The sequence below is a fragment of the Aegilops tauschii genome, chromosome 5, assembly GCF_002575655.3.
Source record: "Aegilops tauschii subsp. strangulata cultivar AL8/78 chromosome 5, Aet v6.0, whole genome shotgun sequence".
NCBI classification, from domain to species: domain Eukaryota; kingdom Viridiplantae; phylum Streptophyta; class Magnoliopsida; order Poales; family Poaceae; genus Aegilops; species Aegilops tauschii.
The window spans coordinates 28150694-28171977 of NC_053039.3; the positions used below are offsets into that span (position 1 = coordinate 28150694).

General features: G+C 46.1%; 1 pseudogene; it reads right to left on the bottom strand.

Moving 5' to 3' along the window:
• Positions 1-5828, bottom strand: part of LOC120964270 (FBD-associated F-box protein At3g49020-like) — a 41140-nt pseudogene extending 35312 nt beyond the window's left edge.
• Positions 5829-21284: the final 15456 nt, after the last annotated feature.

Genomic DNA, 21284 nt, shown 5'->3' on the forward strand with positions numbered 1-21284 from the left:
TTGATGCCTCCTTCTCAGGACCTCATTGGACGCGTTTTGATCCATCGTGAGCCGGAAGGACTGCGCTTGAATCAACTGGGTTTGGGCGTCGAGAGCCGCCCTTTCCGTAGCCATCCTGATCCCTTCTGCTGCCAGATCCTCCTTAGCTTTCACTAGATCCAACTTTAACTATGCCACCTCCGCATCATGCTGAGCTTGATCCGCCGGGTCAACCGTGGCGGTTAACAGGGCCGTCATCTTGTCCGTGAGATCCATTAGCACCTGAGCCGGCGAGGGCACCGGGTTTCCCGCTCCAGCAGCGGGGTTCTGAACAGGCTGTGCACCGGCCATAAAGACTCCAACCTGACTTGGCGGCTCAAACAGGTCCGGAATACTGTCACCATCGGAACAAGCCATGAGCCTGCCATCTTGAAGTTGATACAACGAGTTTGACTCATCAGTGGACGACTCGCCGTCAGAGCCGGCGGCCGTCTCATCACCAGATCCAGATCGATCAGAGGGCCCTCCATGGATGCATCCCACAAAAGCATGCCTTAAGGCAGGCCGGGCCCGGGCGGGTCGTGCACGCTGAGCCGTCTCGATGAGATCGGCGCAGAGATCCGGCTCAGGGCCCGACTCACCAGTCTTGCCAATGGAAACATGAATTCCGCTGAAGGGGACCCGGTACCCGTACTCCATTGAGCCGGCGTCGGAGCCCCAGTTTGCATCGTCGATGTAGAGCTTGTCGCGACGACTCTTGGTCATCCGGCCCACAGCGTATCCCTTGAGCCCTTCGAAGCTGCCCTTCAAGAACTCAAATCCACCGTGCGCTGGCCCCACGGTGGGCGCCAACTGTCGTGGAATTGTCACGGCAGATGTCCTCAAGCTAGGACTTAGTCGTGGAGCCATCGCCGCTAGGAAGCTTGAAGGGGTTAACGGGACAAGGAACACGAGGGTTATACTGGTTCGGCCCCTTGCGGTGAAGGTAAAAGCCTACGTCCAGTTGAGGTGGTATTGATTAGGGTTTCGAGGACCAGGGAGCTTAATTGCTATGCCTGGCTCTCGACGAGATCTTCCTTCTCCCCAAAACCGCTGCCGGGTCGTCCCTTTATATAGGGAGGCTGACGCCCAGCAACTCTCAGAGTCCCGGCCGGCTCATAAGAGTGTCCGGCTCGGACTCTCAATTACTCTTGCCTTACACTACAAGTTCTACCATAATAATGATTGTAACTACGGGCCTTAAGCCGTATCCGGGTCTTAAGCCCATCTTTGGCCCACCGTCTTCAAGCTTAGCGCCGGGCTTCTTGCAATGACCATATGAGTAACCCGGCCCCTCCTGGCGGGTGACTCTAAGGTCTATATCCTCAACAATAAGGGATAAACATCTCAGGCAATTCATAATAGCATGATATGGTATATCCCTTTTTGACGGAGAAGTCTTTCATTTCTTCGTCTTTGGCATTCGCGTCGGTGTTCACCTTCGCGAAGATTGCCACCACCTTGTCGATGCACCAGATAATATTGCTATCTCTATAGCTAATAAAATAAGTGCATTACTTAAGGTTGACACGCAGGTCATTAAAGTGACAATCATATGGCTCCAGCCATCATGCCGAATCATGACACGCAGGTCATGTTAATTACATCATATAGTCATCTCATACATAATCAAATTGAATATGAGCATTGCTATACCACATCACATGCACATCCTGCAAAACCAAGTTAGACGCCTCTAATCGGTTTATGTAAAATTTTATTTTACGTGGCTTCTAAGGTTTTGACTTAAACCGCAGCTACCAACGTTTTATCATCAAGTATGATTATTCAAGTTGCTAGATTAACATCTCGGGGTGTATGAAACACGAGATAATTAAATCTCGAGCCCCATACTAAACTTCGTCATACGCATGACCCCCGTGCAGATCATATCTGCAATGCCTTTTCATCTGCGAATTTCATCTTTCTTTTGACTACGGTAGAACCCAAAGAACTGATAGCACTTCCATGATCAATCAGGATCACGGATTGCCAGAACTTTGTCAAATTCCACCATGCTGTCTCGAGATTGAGCAAACGCAAATTCTAGGGAAGCAACAAGAACCTCGGGTAACAGATTTCATCTGTCACCCACATAAATAATTTTCAGCAATAGATCTCATCTACTACCTAATTATATTATGCAATACCCATACATCTCCATGTATTCTAGATCGAAACCTGCATCTACGCATAGCACGGCTCTTGATGCCACTGTAGGGTAAAGCAGCAGAAAACAAAAAAATTCCGACCTACGCACCAGCCCAGGACCACTATGGAGACTGCATACATGGTTTGATCTTTTTCGTTACCGACTCGTAGCGCAGCGGGAAGTAGAGTCGATGACGATCGGCGGTGCAGATCCCCGCAGCTAGGATTTACAACCTCCCAACCGCGAGGATGTATACCCTCATCTGCTCCTCAGACAACCCTCCGGGAGGCGGTCGAACAGCCTCCCCGGACGGTGTCGCGGACAGCCCTTCGGGAGGACCTTCGAAACTCGAACGGTCACTCGGACAGCCCTTCGGGAGGACCTTCGAAACTCGGACGGTCACACGGACAGCCCTTCGGGAGGCACTCACGAACTAAGACTGAAACTACGATCTCTCTACAGAGTTGCACACATACGGTGTCATCTATCCGGCAGGGCTTCGCCGTCCAGAACTAGTTCCTGCCAGAACCCAGACAGCCTTACGGCTCTACGAAACTCTTTTCGTGGGAGGGAGAGAAGAAGCCAGATAATGCATGGCATGTGTATGAGAGCAAGGGAGGATTGTGGAGGGCTGCCCCTCCACCTCTATTTATAGGAAATCCCAAGGGGGTAGGGTAGTTTCAAAAAAACCCAAAATGCACATGAATGAAGTCCTTCCACAAGGACCTAGGAGTGAAACCAATGAACAAGAGGGTCCCCAAGGGGGGATACCCCATGTGGCCGGCCACACCCCAATGAGGGGCCCAAAAAATGGCTCCTATCCATCCATGTCATCCCCAAGATCTTTTCGAGCAAAGCCCCAAAAGGTGGCTTTCCATAAAGTAACCATAAAGCTGATTTTCACTATTCACGACGACATTTTCCAGCGTCTGATCGAACTGAAAATATTTATGTGGGCTAAGAACATTTCCAGTACCCACTAAAATGATTTTCAACGCGTTCCGAAACAATTCCGGTTTTAGTGATTTTCATCTGCGAAACGCATCTGAAGTGGCTCCGGCAGCTCCGGAACATTTCCGGTTTTTATCTCGGAAAATTCCAAAAAGCTTCCAGAATGATTCTGGCATCCTCCAAGAATTATCAGGCATGTGCCGAAACCAATTTGACTTAATGGTGTATCCCGAAACAACTTTTCGGTATCATCGAAACTTATCCGATGACCTCTCTCTGCGGTACGATTCTGTTGTCCGAAACTTTTCGGTGTCCGAAACTTTTTCGGTGATTTTCTCTCAGTCCCTGTCTAGTATTCAGCAGATAGATGACCCTTAAGCGTGTGACCCTATAGGTTCGGTGAAGTATAGACATGACCCGGAACCCCTTCCGATCAATGATCAACATCGGAGCCGTGGACACCCATATTGACCCCTATACCCACACGAATAAATATTCGAGTGAACCTCCAGTTGCCGTGTGCTATTCCTGTTGCTTCGCGATATGTTACAAATACCCGACGTGAGACATGTTGGCATTCCCGTGGATCAACAACTTGTCCACTATGCTAGTTACCTCGTTACCGGTTTTGCTCTCTTTTCTCGTTTCCGTGTTCCGGCATCCCAGTGATCAAATCACACTATGTCTGGCCAGACGATGATGGATACCGTAATACCGAGAGGGCCCGAGAATATCTCTCCATCGTCGGAGGAGCAAATCCCAATCTTTAGCTATCAAGTTACTTGACACACTTTTCCATAAACCCGTAAGCCGCCGTAATAGCCACCCATTTACGGATGACGTTTAACAAACCCCAAAGTTCATGAAGCAAGCATGAAGAAACTCGATACTCTCATGGTCTAAGGAATATGCAAACGTTAACCATCTCTGTGTTATGCACCATTAACTTGTGACGAATGAATCTCTTAGCATAACATCAATCCGGGTCGATTCAACACAAATGTTCTCTTAACATTGTGCCCTCAAAATTGCTGGCATAGACATGCCCATGATCAGGAAAACAGAACCATCATGCAACACTTGAGCTAGTCTTAGAGGCCAGACTAGGAATACTTCTTACCGTTTATTATTCCACACGTGCATATGAGTCTTCCTCCGAGCCTCGTGGATATTGTAGACTCGAGAATCATTGCAGTTATAGCATGGAACATAAACATAATTATGAACTCGGAGATAAATAATATCATTTATTATTGCCTCTAGGGCATATCTCCTACAGAGGAGAGGGGGAGGACAGGCGCAGCAGAGAGGAGCCATGGCCGCCGGCGAGATCTGGGAGGAGGGGGCAAGGAGCAGGGGGGAGAGGGGAGAGAGGGGAGAGGGGAACCCATCGGCTGGTCTAGACAGGTGAGTTTGACCATGTCGAAATGGCAATTGACAATATATACTAAGCTCCTGAGTTGTGCGTGTTCAACCTGGAGCGTTATCCAACTCTTTGTGCGCAATTGAGAAAACCTAAATAATTTACTTGCTTGCACGTGACGAGGATGTTGGAGACAAAGTCGGATTCAGCGAACCTCAAATTCTGCAGGTAGAGGCGCGTGAGACCAGCAAATGCATTCAGGCACTGGTTGAAAACGACACGAACCGTTTACCATAGTTGAGCATATCACGAATGGTGCACTCTAGGCGTTCCTTCTGCACCAAAACTCTGAATACGTCCTTGCCAATCTTGTGTGTCGTCATGGCACTGCCAACAACACGCCCAACTGATAAGGGGGCCTCATCTCTCAAATAGAACGTTGCGCTGAGGAGGCGGATGGTTCACCCGCCCGGGACCCTCCGTGTCAGTATGCTCTTTGTCGCTTTGACCACAGCTGCATTAGACATCTGAACCAATTCATCATCAGACATGCCGGTTTTGGTTTTTGAGGGCAGGAGGTTCCGACTCTTGAGCACTTATTGTGAGCCGTGAGAGCATGGCCGGAAGCTGTCTCCACCGTCTCGAGAGGGCACTGGTTCTCACAGCGGCGCCGACATCGAGTCGGTCAAGAATGTTGACCAGGATGTCGTCGGGCAAGCTGCTGACCCTATCATCTTGATTGACTTTCTGCATTTGTCACCGAAACAAATTAGAGTTGATCAAATACGCAACATTGAAGGTCTCAAAAGTGCAAGTTTGATAGTCGCAGGCAGAGATACAATTTGTTTACTGCCATAGAGATGCACCTTTGATCTATTTAAGATAATAACACAACTTTGATTTATTTATTTTTGGTACGAAAACAAAAGTAGATTTCGATAGGATAAGTTAAAGATGCGATTTGCGAACCAACCTGTGGTTGGATGGTTAGAGGGACAGTGGTATCCCCAGCCCACCTGGTGCTCTCATTATTCCTGAATTTATTTCAGGATTTCCGGCGATGTGCCCTCAGTGGGAGGAGACGTTCACGTCGACGACGATGCGCCTACGGTGACTTCGTAAATTTCAAGATGACATGCTGGTTCAGTCTCTCGGAGGTGCTCATAGGGATAGGGTGTGCGTGTGTGCATTCATAGGGATGAGTGTATGCGCGTATGTATGAGCGCTTGTGTTTGTACTGAGGTTAAAAAAAGTTAAAGATGCGATTTTGATGCTGCACGATAGACTGAAAGGAAAATAAGATAGGATATTCAGAGGAAGGAGAGGACAGGAACTCACCCCCATGGCCGAACCGGACTGCTTGGCCATCAATTTGGCAGCCCGTCGCCGGCGACTAGACCTCCCCATCGCCCGAGTTGCTGGTCACTCCGAAAACTGATGTCTAGGGAGTTGTTGCTCGTGGTCTCCTCTTAAAACTGGCGGGTACCACGGTGTCCAGTCCGCCACCGCCATATAGCTGTGACTGCGAGGTTCCAGGGAAACTCGTTAAAATTCTATCCATATTGGAGTACAATGGAAAATATCAACCTAAAATCTAATTAGTGCGCGCGCACCTTCGGGTAGAATCGAGCGGCCGAACGCTCGCCGCTCGATCAACTCAGATCGTGTGGCCTCACGAGGCCAGGTGTTACCTGGTCGGGGAGCCGCGAGCGGCCACACTACACGACAAACCCCATCCTCTTCTCCACCTTCTCCTCTTCAGTTGCGCCCCATCCTCCCCCGTCGTTCCCCTCCTCCACCTGCCCCGAGCAGCAGGGAGCACAGGCGCCTGTGCTGCTTCGCCATGGATGGCCGGCCCGAGCAGCATCCAGCAGGCAGCGAAGTGAGGCCGGAGGTCCTCTCCTCCCCACGATCCAGGTGACAGCGAGATCCAGCAGATGTTGACCAACCGCGGTTGCCGTTGCCACGACACGCGGCTCTCCTTCCCATGGTGGAGCTGCTGCTTTCCGACGCGGATCCGGACGAGGGTCATCCTCGTCGCCCCAGCCTCTTCCTGCAGGTTCCAGCGTCCGCCACTGCAGGGCGCTGTGGTCGAGCGCCTTCACCCGATCTGCCTCGCACGCAGCAGCAACATCCTCTGCTCTTCTATGTGTCTACAGTAGCAGATCGATTCATCGAGGCGCGGCCACCGGCAAAAGCTAGCTGAGAACCTCACAAGCAAGCAGCTTAATTGATTTTGCTGTTTATAACATGCATGCCTCGCCGTAGACTTTTGCATGTGTACGCTGGGCTGGCTAGCTTTGCTCTTGATCGATTTACGCGACGACATCGCAGAAAAATATCTCTCTACTAGTATTGCACAAGCATCGTTTTGTAGTTGGATATTGACTGTCAGTTAGTTGGCCAAAACAGATGATTAAGTTGCACATCCTAATGACAGGAGTATTTGAGACAGGGGTGTGCCTACAGCTGTGCCGGCAGCGGTCGTCGAGGTGCGACTACTAGATTCATTATGGCTGGGGTTAGCAGGTCGTCAGGGAGACCCTGATTTTAGAGTCATCGACCATCTATCCTCCATGCATTTTCTTCTATCGGGAGACATTGATGTTTAGTTGGCTTGTAATGTAGTCTAGTTACACATACATTGATGTTTAGTTGGCAGTAAGACTAGTTGCGCACATATATGCTCAGTTGGCTTGTAATTTAGTCTAGTTGCATACACATTGATGTTTAGTTGGCTTGTAATGTAGTCTAGTTGCACACATATTGATGTTTAGTTGGCAGAAAGACTAGTTGCACACACATATGCTCAGTTGGCTTATAATTTAGTTTAGTTGCACACGTATTGATGTTTAGTTAGCAGGATACTAGTTGCACACACATATGCGCAATTGACGTGACAATGTAGTCCAGTTACACATACATTGATATTTAGTTGGCAGGACTAGTTACACACATATATGCTCAGTTGGCGTAGCAATGTAGTCTAGTTGCACACGCATTGATGTTTAGTTGGCAGGACTATTGGCACGCATATACTCAGTTGGCGCGGCAATGTAGTCTAGTTGCACACACATTGATGTTTAGTTGGCAGAAGGACTATTGGCACACGCATATGCTTAGTTGGCGCGGCATGTAGTCTAGTTGCACACATATTGATATTTAGTTGTCAGGAAGACTAGTTCGTCGAAACATCCCCATATGGAATCTATTTTTGAAGAGCAGTCGCGAGAGTTTCAGCGGTGAAAACGGATCTTAATTCCGAAGCGCGATCTAAAAGTTATGATTTTTTAAAAATTTGAAAACCCAAAATAAATGCGTTCATATCTGTTCACATGTTTGCTTTTGTAGTACTTTTTTAGTACGTGGTATTTTTTTTAATTAGAATTGTTTTATCAATTGGAAGGGACAAATTATTACCTTTTATGGATTATGAATCAAAATTGTCTGTTTTAGACCAGCCGCTCGCTGGATCGGTCCAAATATCAAGGGGCGGCCTGTGATGGATGGCCCGGCAGGGTCCGTATGCTCCACATATGGACAAGTATAGTACAACTAGCTCTCCTTTCCGGTTAGAACCTTCAAGAGTGGTTTTTCTCCACCCTCCTTCAATGTACCTACGCAAGAAAACATAGCAAACATTTCAAAAAATTGTAAAATTTTGTGGGAATGATCATCAACAAATTTTATGGTGGCTTGCAAAGTTTGCTGGTCAAATAACATTCGAGGAGCTATGTAAAAAAAAGACGAAATCACATAAAATTAGTCAAAATGTAAGTGTGGGAATGATCATCTACAAATTTTATGGTCGCTTGCAAAGTTTGATGGTAACATTCGAGAAGCTATCTACAAAAAAGACAAAATCATAGAAAATTAGTCAAAATGTAAGTGTACTGTTTGAGCAGATTTTGTAATTAGACAAAATCATTGAAAACCATAACATTTGTTGATGATCATTCCCACAAATTTTCAGAATATTTTAAAATATTTTGCTATGTTTTCTTGCGTGGGTGCAGCCACTACTTTCCCTAGAACCTTCCCAGACCCCTTTTGTGCTTTTTTTTTTACTTTTACATTTTCGTTTTTTCTTATGTTTTTTCATTTTAATATTTTATTTTAATTTTTCCATTCACGATTACTTTTGAAAATCCATGAATTGTTTCCAAATTTGCAAAATATTTTGAAATTTGAATATTTTTTCAGAATCCTGAAAAATGTTTAATTCACAAATATTTTTTGAATTCATGGACATTTTTATGAAATTTGGGAACACATTGCAAATTAATGAATAGTTCTTAGATCATGAACGGTTTTGAAATATAGGAACACTTTTCAAATTCACCAAACATTTTGAAAGCTAGGAACTTGAGATATGTGTATTTTTTGAATCTAAAAACATTTCTTGAAATTCGCAATCAGTTTTTGTCAATTTCTTGAACTTTTTAGAAACTCTGGCACAATTTTCAAATTCATGAATCTTTCTTTGAATTATGGAATTTTTTGAAATACTGATATTTCTTTCGAATTGGGGATTCGAGGGCATTTTCAAAGTAAAAAAGAAAAACAGAAAAAAAATACGCCAGTAAAAAACAAGAAGAACCTTTTATGAGGTTCCAAAAAAACTGGGTTGCGCGATTACTGTGTTTCCTCCGCACCCGCGGGGAGTAGGAGGTCCCTAAACGGCACAAGGACGCTAAAAGGTTCCCCTGGTTTTTCTGGGGGGCGGTTTTCTCTGGTTTTTGGAGCAATCTTATTTAGTTTTTATATGTTGTTTTCTTTTTTTACTTTCATATTTGCGCTTTTTTTCAAGTTCATTTTTCTTAAATTAGCAAACTGTTCTCAAATTCATGAGCATTTTTTAGATCCATAAACTTTTTTGATTCCATGTTTTTTTGTGAATTCATGAACTTGTTTCAATTCGTGATCTTTATTTTAAAAAAATAACTTTCCTCAAATTCATGAACTTTTTCCATATTCACGATTTTAAAAAATTATGAACTTTTTATCATTCATGATCTTTTCCCAAATTTTGAACCTATTTCAAATTGATGAACTTTTTTTTTCAAATTCTCTAACACTTCCAAATTTTGTGGATTTTTTTAAAAATTGAATTTTCTTAAATTTATGCTTTTGCAGATACATGTTTTTTTAAGCCAACCGGTCAAGCGTCACATGGTCAATCACTCAACTTGTTTTTGAACACAGTACAAACACAAGTGCTCATATACACGCGCATACACTCACTCCTATGAACGCACACACGCACACCCTATCCTTATGAGCACCTCCGGAAGACTGAGCAGGCATAGCATCTTGAAATTTACGAAGTCACCGTAGTCACCTCGTCGTCGACCTGAACGTTTCCTCCCAGTAAATGCGCATCGCCGAAAATTCTGAAATAAATTCAGAAATAAATGCGAGCACCAGGACTTGAACCATGGTGGGTTGGGAATACCACAGTCCCTCTAACTATTCAACTACAGGTTGGTTCGCATCACTCAACTAGTTAAACAGTCAATGTTCAACAGTAGCAGTAAACAAAACCAGAAGAAAAAGGCGAGCGGGCGAGGCTGGTGCAGGAGCAAACGTGAATGTTTGGGCCGCGGGCCAGTCATTACGCGTGCGAGCGCTGCCCAACGAAATCGCGGAAGACTCGCATCGCTAGCAATGGGCCGGGCCATTATACGAAATCTAGCCAGCCGGTTTTGAGAACCTTTTATTGACCGGTTTTCTTATTTCTTCTTGGGTTTTCTTGTTTTTCGTTTGTTCTTTTTCTTTGTCCGCTTTTCTGTATCTTTTTTTGTTTCTTTTTTTATATATTTGTCTTCTGTTTTCTGTTTGTTGTTTTAGCTTTAAAAAAAATTATTTTTAAACACCTTTCTTTGAAAGTTGTTAGAAATTTTCGAAAAATGTTCCTGTTTTGGAAATTTTTTGAAAATTTCAAAAAATCTTCGTATTTTTCAAAATTGTTCTTAATTTCTTAAAATGTTCACATTTTTTGAAAGTTATTCGGAATTTCAGAAAATTTTCATGTATTACAAAAAAGTTTGAATGTGTTCTTTTCAATTTTTTTGACAATTTTAAAGATATGTTCCTGTTTAAAAAAATTATTCACAGATTTTAAAATTGTTCACGTTTCATTTTTCTTAGGCGTTTCAGAAATTTTCCGGTTTAAAAAATGTTCACCAGTTTCTTAAAAATATTGTTTCATATTTTATTCAAGAATTTCAAAATATGTTCGAGTTTCCCAATTTTGCTTTGGAATTTGGAAAAATGTTTTCATTTCCAAAAAATTGTTCATGAATTTCAAAAGATGTTCCAGTTTTGCAAAAATCTTATAGTTTTCCAAAATATTTTTCACAATTTTCCAAATTGTTTGCGTCTCATAGAACATTCTGTTTTTCGAAAAAGAAATTGCTTTCGTAATTCCTAAACTTCTTTGTAAGGTCATTTCCCTACTTTGTGTTTTGGATGATGATGACAACTCTGTGTTGGTCTAATCTTGTGTTAAGTGCTTCAGGTTCTTGATGATTAGACTCGCATCGGTGAGTTATTCTCTCTGGAAGGAAAAGATCGAAGACGGTGTTTGTCTACTTGTTTATCTCTTTGGTCGTAGGAAACCCGTACTATTAAGAGGGAATCCACATCGGAAGGAGTTGGGTGAATCATTGCACGTACACATCTTCCTCACCCACCGCTGCCTTCCGGTTCTTGCTTGAGAGAGAGCTCCATTTCTTTTTCAACTGTTGCTATGAACTCTCAGCGATTGTACCGCTTGCTCGAGCGGTTGTACCGCTGGCCCTTGGTACCGGCCCAACCACCATCCCAGGGGTGATACCCTGGGGTTGAACATCCCAGTGCATATCCAAGTGGTTGTACCGCTACCCCTGGGCGGTGGTACTGCCCCATGCTTAAAATTTCTGTGGTGTTCATCGGCGCTTGTACCGGCCAGGTATCGCTCAACAACCGGTCACTGTACTGTTTTCATGCGGTACTCGGGCGGTGGTGGCCCGGTTGTTCCGGTTGTGCTCCGCACGCCGGTACCTGTTGGAAATATGCCCTAGAGGCAATAATAAATGGTTATTATTATATTTCTTTGTTCATGATAATAGTCTATTATTCATGCTATAATTGTATTGTCCGGAAATCGTAATACATGTGTGAATACATAGACCACAAAGTGTCCCTAGTAAGCCTCTAGTTGACTGGCTCGTTGATCAACAGATAGTCATGGTTTCCTAACTATGGACATTGGATGTCATTGATAACGGGATCACATCATTAGGAGAATGATGTGATGGACAAGACCCAATCCTAAGCATAGCATAAAAGATCGTGTAGTTTCGTTTGCTAGAGCTTTTCCAATGTCAAGTATCTTTTCCTTAGACCATGAGATCGTGCAACTCCCGGATACCGTAGGAGTGCTTTGGGTGTGCCAAACGTCACAACGTAACTGGGTGACTATAAAGGTGCACTACGGGTATCTCCGAAAGTGTCTGTTGGGTTGGCACGGATCGAGACTGGGATTTGTCACTCCGTATGACGGAGAGGTATCTCTGGGCCCACTCGGTAATGCATCATCATAATGAGCTCAATGTGACTAAGGCGTTAGTCACGGGATCATGCATTGCGGTACGAGTAAAGAGACTTGCCGGTAACGAGATTGAACAAGGTATTGGGATACCGACGATCGAATCTCGGGCAAGTAACATACCGATTGACAAAGGGAATTGTGTACGGGATTGATTGAATCCTCGACACCGTGGTTCATCCGATGAGATCATCGTGGAACATGTGGGAGCCAACATGGGTATCCAGATCCCGCTGTTGGTTATTGACCAGAGAGGCGTCTCGGTCATGTCTGCATGCCTCCCGAACCCGTAGGGTCTACACACTTAAGGTCCGGTGACGCTAGGGTTGTAGAGATATATGTATGCGGAAACCCGAAAGTTGTTCGGAGTCCCGGATGAGATCCCGGACGTCACGAGAGGTTCCGGAATGGTCCGGAGGTGAAGAATTATATATAGGAAGTCCAGTTTCGGCCACCGGAAAAGTTTCGGGGGTTATCGGTATTGTACCGGGACCACCGGAAGGGTCCCGGGGGTCCACCGGGTGGGGCCACCTGTCCCGGAGGGCCCCGTGGGCTGAAAGTGGAAGGGAACCAGCCCCTAGTGGGCTGGGGCGCCCCCCTTGGGCCTCCCCCCATGCGCCTAGGGTTGGGAACCCTAGGGGGGGAGTTCCCCCTTGCCTTGGGGGGCAAGGCAACCCTTCCCCCCCTTGTGGCCGCCGCCCCCCTTGAGATCCCATCTCTTGGGGCTGGCGCACCCCCCCAGGGGCCTATATAAAGGGGGGAGGGAGGTCAGCAATACAACAGCCTTGGGAGCCTCCCTCCTCCCCTGCAACACCTCTCTCTCTCTCTCGCAGAAGCTTAGCGAAGCCCTGCCGAGACCCGCTACATCCACCACCACGCCGTCGTGCTTCTGGATCTCCATCAACCTCTCCTTCCCCCTTGCTGGATCAAGAAGGAGGAGACGTCGCTGCACCGTACGTGTGTTGAACGCGGAGGTGCCGTCCGTTCGGCACTCGGTCATCGGTGATTTGGATCACGGCGAGTACGACTCCGTCATCCACGTTCATTGGAACGCTTCCGCTCGCGATCTACAAGGGTATGTAGATGCACTCCTTTCCCCTCGTTGCTAGTAGACTCCATAGATGCATCTTGGTTAGCGTAGGAAAATTTTAAATTATGCTACGATTCCCAACAGTGGCATCATGAGCCAGGCCTATGCGTAGTTACTATGCACGAGTAGAACACAAAGCAGTTGTGGGCGTTGAGTTTGCCAATTCTTTTTGCCGCTACTAGTCGTTTCTTGTTTCGGCGGCATTGTAGGATGAAGTGGCCCAGACCGACCTTACACGTACGCTTACGTGAGACTGGTTCCACCGACTGATATGCACAAGTTGCATAAGGTGGCTAGCGGGTGTCTGTCTCTCCTACTTTAGTCGGAACGGATTCGATGAAAAGGGTCCTTATGAAGGGTAAATAGAAATTGGCAAATCACGTTGTGGTCATACGTAGGTAAGAAACGTTCTTGCTAGAAACCTACAAACCACGTAAAAAAAACTTGCAACAACAATTAGAGGACGTCTAACTTGTTTTTGCAGCAAGTGCTATGTGATATGATATGGCCAGAAGATGTGATGAATGATATATGTGATGTATGAGATTGATCATATTCTTGTAATAGGAATCACGACTTGCATGTCGATGAGTATGACAACCGGCAGGAGCCATAGGAGTTGTCTTTATTATTTTGTATGACCTGCGTGTCATTAAATAAATGCCATGTAAATTACTTTACTTTATTGCTAAACGCGTTAGCCATAGAAGTAGAAGTAATCGTTGGCGTGAAGACTTCATGAAGACACAATGATGGAGATCATGATGATGGAGATCATGGTGTCATGCCGGTGACAAAGATGATCATGGTGCCCCGAAGATGGAGATCAAAGGAGCATGATGATATTGGCCATATCATGTCACTATTTGATTGCATGTGATGTTTATCATGTTTTTGCATCTTATTTGCTTAGAACGACGGTAGCAAGTAGGATGATCCCTTATAATAATTTCAAGAAAGTGTTCACCCTAACTGTGCACCGTTGCGAAGGTTCGTTGTTTCGAAGCACCACGTGATGATCGGGTGCGATAGATTCTAACGTTCGAATACAACGGGTGTTGACGAGCCTAGCATGTACAGACATGGCCTCGGAACACACGCAGTACACTTAGGTTCACTTGACGAGCCTAGCATGTACAGACATGGCCTCGGAACACGGAGGACCGAAAGGTCGAGCATGAGTCGTATAGAAGATACGATCAACATGGAGATGTTCACCGATCTTGACTAGTCCGTCTCACGTGATGATCGGACACGGCCTAGTCGAATTCGGATCATGTTTCACTTAGATGACTAGAGGGATGTCAATCTGAGTGGGAGTTCATTAAATAATTTGATTATATGAACTTAATTATCATGAACTTAGTCTAAAATCTTTACACTATGTATTGTAGATCAAATGGCCCACGTTGTCCTCAATTTCAATGCGTTCCTAGAGAAAACCAAGCTGAAAGATGATGGCAGGAACTATACGGACTGGGTCCGGAACCTGAGGATCATCCTCATAGCAGCCAAGAAAGATTATGTCCTATAAGCACCGCTAGGTAAAGCACCAATCCCTGAGAACCAAGATGTTATGAACGCTTGGCAGCAGCGTGCTGATGATTACTCCCTCGTTCAGTGTGGCATGCTTTACAGCTTAGAACCGGGTCTCCAAAAGCGTTTTGAGAAACATGGAGCATATGAGATGTTCGAGGAGCTGAAACTGGTTTTTCAAGCTCATGCACGGGTCGAGAGATATGATGTCTCCGACAAGTTCTTCAGCTGTAAAATGGAGGAGAACAGTTCTGTTAGTGAGCACATACTCAGAATGTCTGGGTTGCACAACCGCTTGTCTCAGCTGGGAGTTAATCTCCCGGATGACGCGGTTATTGACAGAATCCTCCAGTCGCTTCCACCAAGCTACAAGAGCTTTGTGATGAACTACAATATGCAGGGGATGGAAAAGACCATTCCCGAGGTATATTCAATGCTGAAATCAGCTGAGGTAGAGATCAGAAAAGAACATCAAGTGTTGATGGTGAATAAAACCACTAAGTTCAAGAAGGGCAAGGGTAAGAAGAACTTCAAGAAGGACGGCAAGGGAGTTGCCGCGCCCGGTAAGCCAGTTACCGGGAAGAAGTCAAAGAATGGACCCAAGCCTGAAACTGAGTGCTTTTATTGTAAGGGAAGTGGTCACTGGAAGCGGAACTGCCCCAAATATTTAGCGGACAAGAAGAAGGCCGGCAACACCCAAGGTATATGTGATATACAAGTAATTGATGTGTACCTTACCAGTACTCGTAGTAGCTCCTGGGTATTTGATACCGATGCGGTTGCTCATATTTGTAACTCAAAACAGGAACTACGGAATAAACGGAGACTGGCAAAGGACGAGGTGACGATGCGCGTCGGGAATGGTTCCAAGGTCGATGTGATCGCCGTTGGCACGCTACCTCTGCATCTACCCACGGGATTAGTTTTAAACCTCAATAATTGTTATTTAGTGCCAGCTTTGAGCATGAACATTGTATCTGGATCTCGCTTAATTCGAGATGGCTACTCATTTAAATCTGAGAATAATGGTTGTTCTATTTATTTGAGAGATATGTTTTATGGTCATGCCCCGCTGGTCAATGGTTTATTTTTGATGAATCTCGAACGTGATGTTACACATGTTCATAGTGTGAATACCAAAAGATGTAAAGTTGATAACGATAGTCCCACATACTTGTGGCACTGCCGCCTTGGTCACATTGGTGTCAAGCGCATGAAGAAGCTCCATGCAGATGGACTTTTGGAGTCTCTTGATTACGAATCATTTGACACGTGCGAACCATGCCTCATGGGTAAGATGACCAAGACTCCGTTCTCTGGAACAATGGAGCGAGCAACCAACTTATTGGAAATCATACATACCGATGTGTGCGGTCCAATGAGTGTTGAGGCTCGCGGAGGATATCGTTATGTTCTCACTCTCACTGATGATTTAAGTAGATATGGGTATGTCTACCTAATGAAACACAAGTCTGAAACCTTTGAAAAGTTCAAGAAATTTCAGAGTGAGGTTGAGAATCAACGTGACAGGAAAATAAAATTCTTACGATCAGATCGTGGTGGATAATATTTAAGTCACGAATTTGGTACACACTTAAGGAAATGTGGAATAGTTTCACAACTCACGCCGCCTGGAACACCTCAGAGAAATGGTGTGTCCGAACGTCGTAATCGCACTCTATTGGATATGGTGCGATCTATGATGTCTCTTACCGATTTACCGCTCTCATTTTGGGGTTATACTTTAGAGACTGCCGCATTCACTTTAAATAGGGCACCGTCTAAATCCGTTGAGACGACACCGTATGAATTATGGTTTGGGAAGAAACCTAAGCTGTCGTTTCTAAAAGTTTGGGGATGCGATGCTTATGTCAAGAAACTTCAACCTGAAAAGCTCGAACCCAAATCGGAAAAATGCGTCTTCATAGGATACCCTAAGGAAACTATTGGGTATACCTTCTACCTCAGATCCGAAGGCAAGATCTTCGTTGCCAAGAACGGGTCCTTTCTAGAGAAGGAGTTTCTCTCGAAAGAATTGAGTGGGAGGAAAGTGGAACTTGATGAGGTGATAGTCACCCCTTCCGAACCGGAAAGTAGCGCAGCGCGGGAAAATGTTCCTGTGGTGCCTACACCGACTGGGGAGGAAGTTAATGATGATGATCATGAAGCTTCAGATCAAGTTGCTGAACTTCGTAGGTCCACAAGGACACGTTCCGCACCAGAGTGGTACGGCAACCCTGTCCTGGAAATCATGTTGTTAGACAACGGTGAACCTTCGAACTATGAAGAAGCGATGGCGGGCCCGGATTCCGACAAATGGCTAGAAGCCATGAAATCCGAGATAGAATCCATGTATGAAAACAAAGTATGGACTTTGACTGACTTGCCCGATGAGCGGCGAGCCATAGAAAACAAATGGATCTTTAAGAAGAAGACGGACGCAGATGGTAATGTGACCATCTACAAAGCTCGACTTGTCGCTAAGGGTTATCGACAAGTTCAAGGGGTTGACTACGATGAGACTTTCTCACCCGTAGCGAAGCTGAAGTCCGTCCGAATCATGTTAGCAATTGCCGCATACTATGATTATGAGATATGGCAGATGGACGTCAAAACGGCATTCCTTAACGGCTTCCTTAAGGAAGAGTTGTATATGATGCAGCCGGAAGGTTTTGTCGATCCTAAGAATGCTAACAAAGTATGCAAGCTCCAACGCTCAATCTATGGACTGGTGCAAGCATCTCGGAGTTGGAACATTCGCTTTGATGAGATGATCAAAGCGTTTGGGTTTACACAGACTTATGGAGAAGCCTGTGTTTACAAGAAAGTGAGTGGGAGCTCTGTAGCATTTCTCATATTATATGTGGATGACATACTATTGATGGGAAATGATATAGAATTCTTGGAAAGTATAAAGGCCTATTTGAATAAGTGTTTTTCAATGAAGGACCTTGGAGAAGCTGCTTATATATTAGGCATCAAGATCTATAGAGATAGATCGAGACGCCTCATTGGTCTTTCACAGAGTACATACCTTGACAAGATATTGAAGAAGTTCAATATGGATCAGTCCAAGAAGGGGTTCTTGCCTGTATTGCAAGGTGTGCAATTGAGCACGGCTCAATGCCCGACCACGGCAGAAGATATAGAAGAGATGAGTGTCATCCCCTATGCCTCGGCCATAGGGTCTATTATGTATGCCATGCTGTGTATCAGACCTGATGTAAACCTTGCCGTAAGTTTGGTAGGAAGGTACCAAAGTAATCCCGGCAAGGAACACTGGACGGCGGTCAAGAATATCCTGAAGTACCTGAAGAGGACTAAGGATATGTTTCTCGTTTATGGAGGTGACGAAGAGCTCGTCGTAAAGGGTTACGTCGACGCTAGCTTCGACACAGATCTGGATGACTCGAAGTCACAGACCGGATACGTGTATATTTTGAATAGAGGAGCAGTAAGCTGGTGCAGTTGCAAGCAAAGCGTCATGGCGGGATCTACATGTGAAGCGGAGTACATGGCAGCCTCAGAGGCAGCACAGGAAGCAGTCTGGATGAAGGAGTTCATTACCGACCTAGGGGTGATTCCCAATGCGTCGGGCCCAATGACTCTCTTCTGTGACAACACTGGAGCTATTGCCCTTGCGAAGGAGCCCAGGTTTCACAGGAAGACCAGGCATATCAAGCGTCGCTTCAACTCCATTCGTGAAAGTGTTCAAAATGGAGACATAGATATTTGTAAAGTACACACGGACCTGAATGTAGCAGATCCGTTGACTAAACCTCTCCCTAGGGCAAAACATGATCAACACCAGGACGCAATGGGTGTTCGATTCATCACAATGTAACTAGATTATTGACTCTAGTGCAAGTGGGAGACTGTTGGAAATATGCCCTAGAGGCAATAATAAATGGTTATTATTATATTTCTTTGTTCATGATAATAGTCTATTATTCATGCTATAATTGTATTGTCCGGAAATCGTAATACATGTGTGAATACATAGACCACAAAGTGTCCCTAGTAAGCCTCTAGTTGACTGGCTCGTTGATCAACAGATAGTCATGGTTTCCTGACTATGGACATTGGATGTCATTGATAACGGGATCACATCATTAGGAGAATGATGTGATGGACAAGACCCAATCCTAAGCATAGCATAAAAGATCGTGTAGTTTCGTTTGCTAGAGCTTTTCCAATGTCAAGTATCTTTTCCTTAGACCATGAGATCGTGCAACTCCCGGATACCGTAGGAGTGCTTTGGGTGTGCCAAACATCACAACGTAACTGGGTGACTATAAAGGTGCACTACGGGTATCTCCGAAAGTGTCTGTTGGGTTGGCACGGATCGAGACTGGGATTTGTCACTCCGTATGACAGAGAGGTATCTCTGGGCCCACTCGGTAATGCATCATCATAATGAGCTCAATGTGACTAAGGCGTTAGTCACGGGATCATGCATTGCGGTACGAGTAAAGAGACTTGCCGGTAACGAGATTGAACAAGGTATTGGGATACCGACGATCGAATCTCGGGCAAGTAACATACCGATTGACAAAGGGAATTGTGTACGGGATTGATTGAATCCTCGACACCGTGGTTCATCCGATGAGATCATCATGGAACATGTGGGAGCCAACATGGGTATCCAGATCCCGCTGTTGGTTATTGACCAGAGAGGCGTCTCGGTCATGTCTGCATGCCTCCCGAACCCGTAGGGTCTACACACTTAAGGTCCGGTGACGCTAGGGTTGTAGAGATATATGTATGCGGAAACCCGAAAGTTGTTCGGAGTCCCGGATGAGATCCCGGATGTCACGAGAGGTTCCGGAATGGTCCGGAGGTGAAGAATTATATATTGGAAATCCAGTTTCGGCCACCGGGAAAGTTTCGGGGGTTACCGGTATTGTACCGGGACCACCGGAAGGGTCCCGGGGGTCCACCGGGTGGGGCCACCTGTCCCGGAGGGCCCCGTGGGCTGAAAGTGGAAGGGAACCAGCCCCTAGTGGGCTGGGGCGCCCCCCTTGGGCCTCCCCCCATGCGCCTAGGGTTGGGAACCCTAGGGGGAGTTCCCCCTTGCCTTGGGGGGCAAGGCAACCCTTCCCCCCCTTGTGGCCGCCGCCCCCCTTGAGATCCCATCTCTTGGGGCTGGCGCACCCCCCCAGGGGCCTATATAAAGGGGGGAGGGAGGGCAGCAATACAACAGCCTTGGGCGCCTCCCTCCTCCCCTGCAACACCTCTCTCTCTCTCGCAGAAGCTTAGCGAAGCCCTGCCGAGACCCGCTACATCCACCACCACGCCGTCGTGCTGCTGGATCTCCATCAACCTCTCCTTCCCCCTTGCTGGATCAAGAAGGAGGAGACGTCGCTGCACCGTACGTGTGTTGAACGCGGAGGTGCCGTCCGTTCGGCACTCGGTCATCGGTGATTTGGATCACGGCGAGTACGACTCCGTCATCCACGTTCATTGGAACGCTTCCGCTCGCGATCTACAAGGGTATGTAGATGCACTCCTTTCCCCTCGTTGCTAGTAGACTCCATAGATGCATCTTGGTGAGCGTAGGAAAATTTTAAATTATGCTACGATTCCCAACAGTACCACCAGTGCCCTAAGCGGTTCTACCGCTTAGGACTTAGCCACCCAGGGTACCAGGGCCAGGCGGTTGCACCGGCGCACTACCGCTCGATCACCGCTCACAGGGGTGTCTCCCGTCTGTTTCATAGCGGTGGTTGTGCGGTTGTTCCGGTTGTTCTTCACAACCGGTACTACCGCCCGGTTGTCCGGTTGTACCGCCTGTTAGGGTTCTGCAGTATATCTGTGAGTCCCAGTTGTAGCGGGACAAGGAGCGGTTGTACTGTTTTCGCAGTAACGGTTTGGATTTTAGGGTTTGCTATATAAGGGAGGTTCTTCCACCTACCACACTTACCTCTTGCCTCTCTCACTCCATCATTAATGCCATTTAAGCTTTCCTGCCCGATCTCTCTCTCTAGCCACTCAAACTTGTTGGTTTGCTAGGGATTGAAGGAGACCTAGATCTACACTTCCATCAAAGGATATTTGATTCCCCATACTTTCTTGTGTGGATTTTGTTACTCTTGGGTGTTTGAGCACCCTAGACGGTAGAGGTCACCTCGGAGCCACATTCCATTGTGGTGAAGCTCCGTGGTTTCCTTGGGAGCCTCCAATTCGGTTGTGGAGAGAGCCCCAACCTTGTTTGTAAAGGTTCGATCGCCGCCTTCAAGGGCACCAATAGTGGAATCACGGCATCTTGCATTGTGTGAGGGCGTGAGGAGAATACGGTGGCCCTAGTGGCTTCTTGGGAGCATTGTGCCTCCACACCGCTCCAACGGAGATGTACTTCCTCTCAATGGGAAGGAACTTCGGTAACACATCATCGTCTTCACCGGCTCCACTTTTGGTTATCTCTTACCTTTACTTGTGCAAGCTTACTTAGTGTTGTATTCCTTGCTTGCTTGTATGCTTGTTGTTATTGTATCATATAGGTTGCTCACCTAGTTGCATTTCTAGACAACCTACTTTGATGCAAAGTTTAATTTGGTAAAGAAAAGCTAAAAATTGTTAGTTG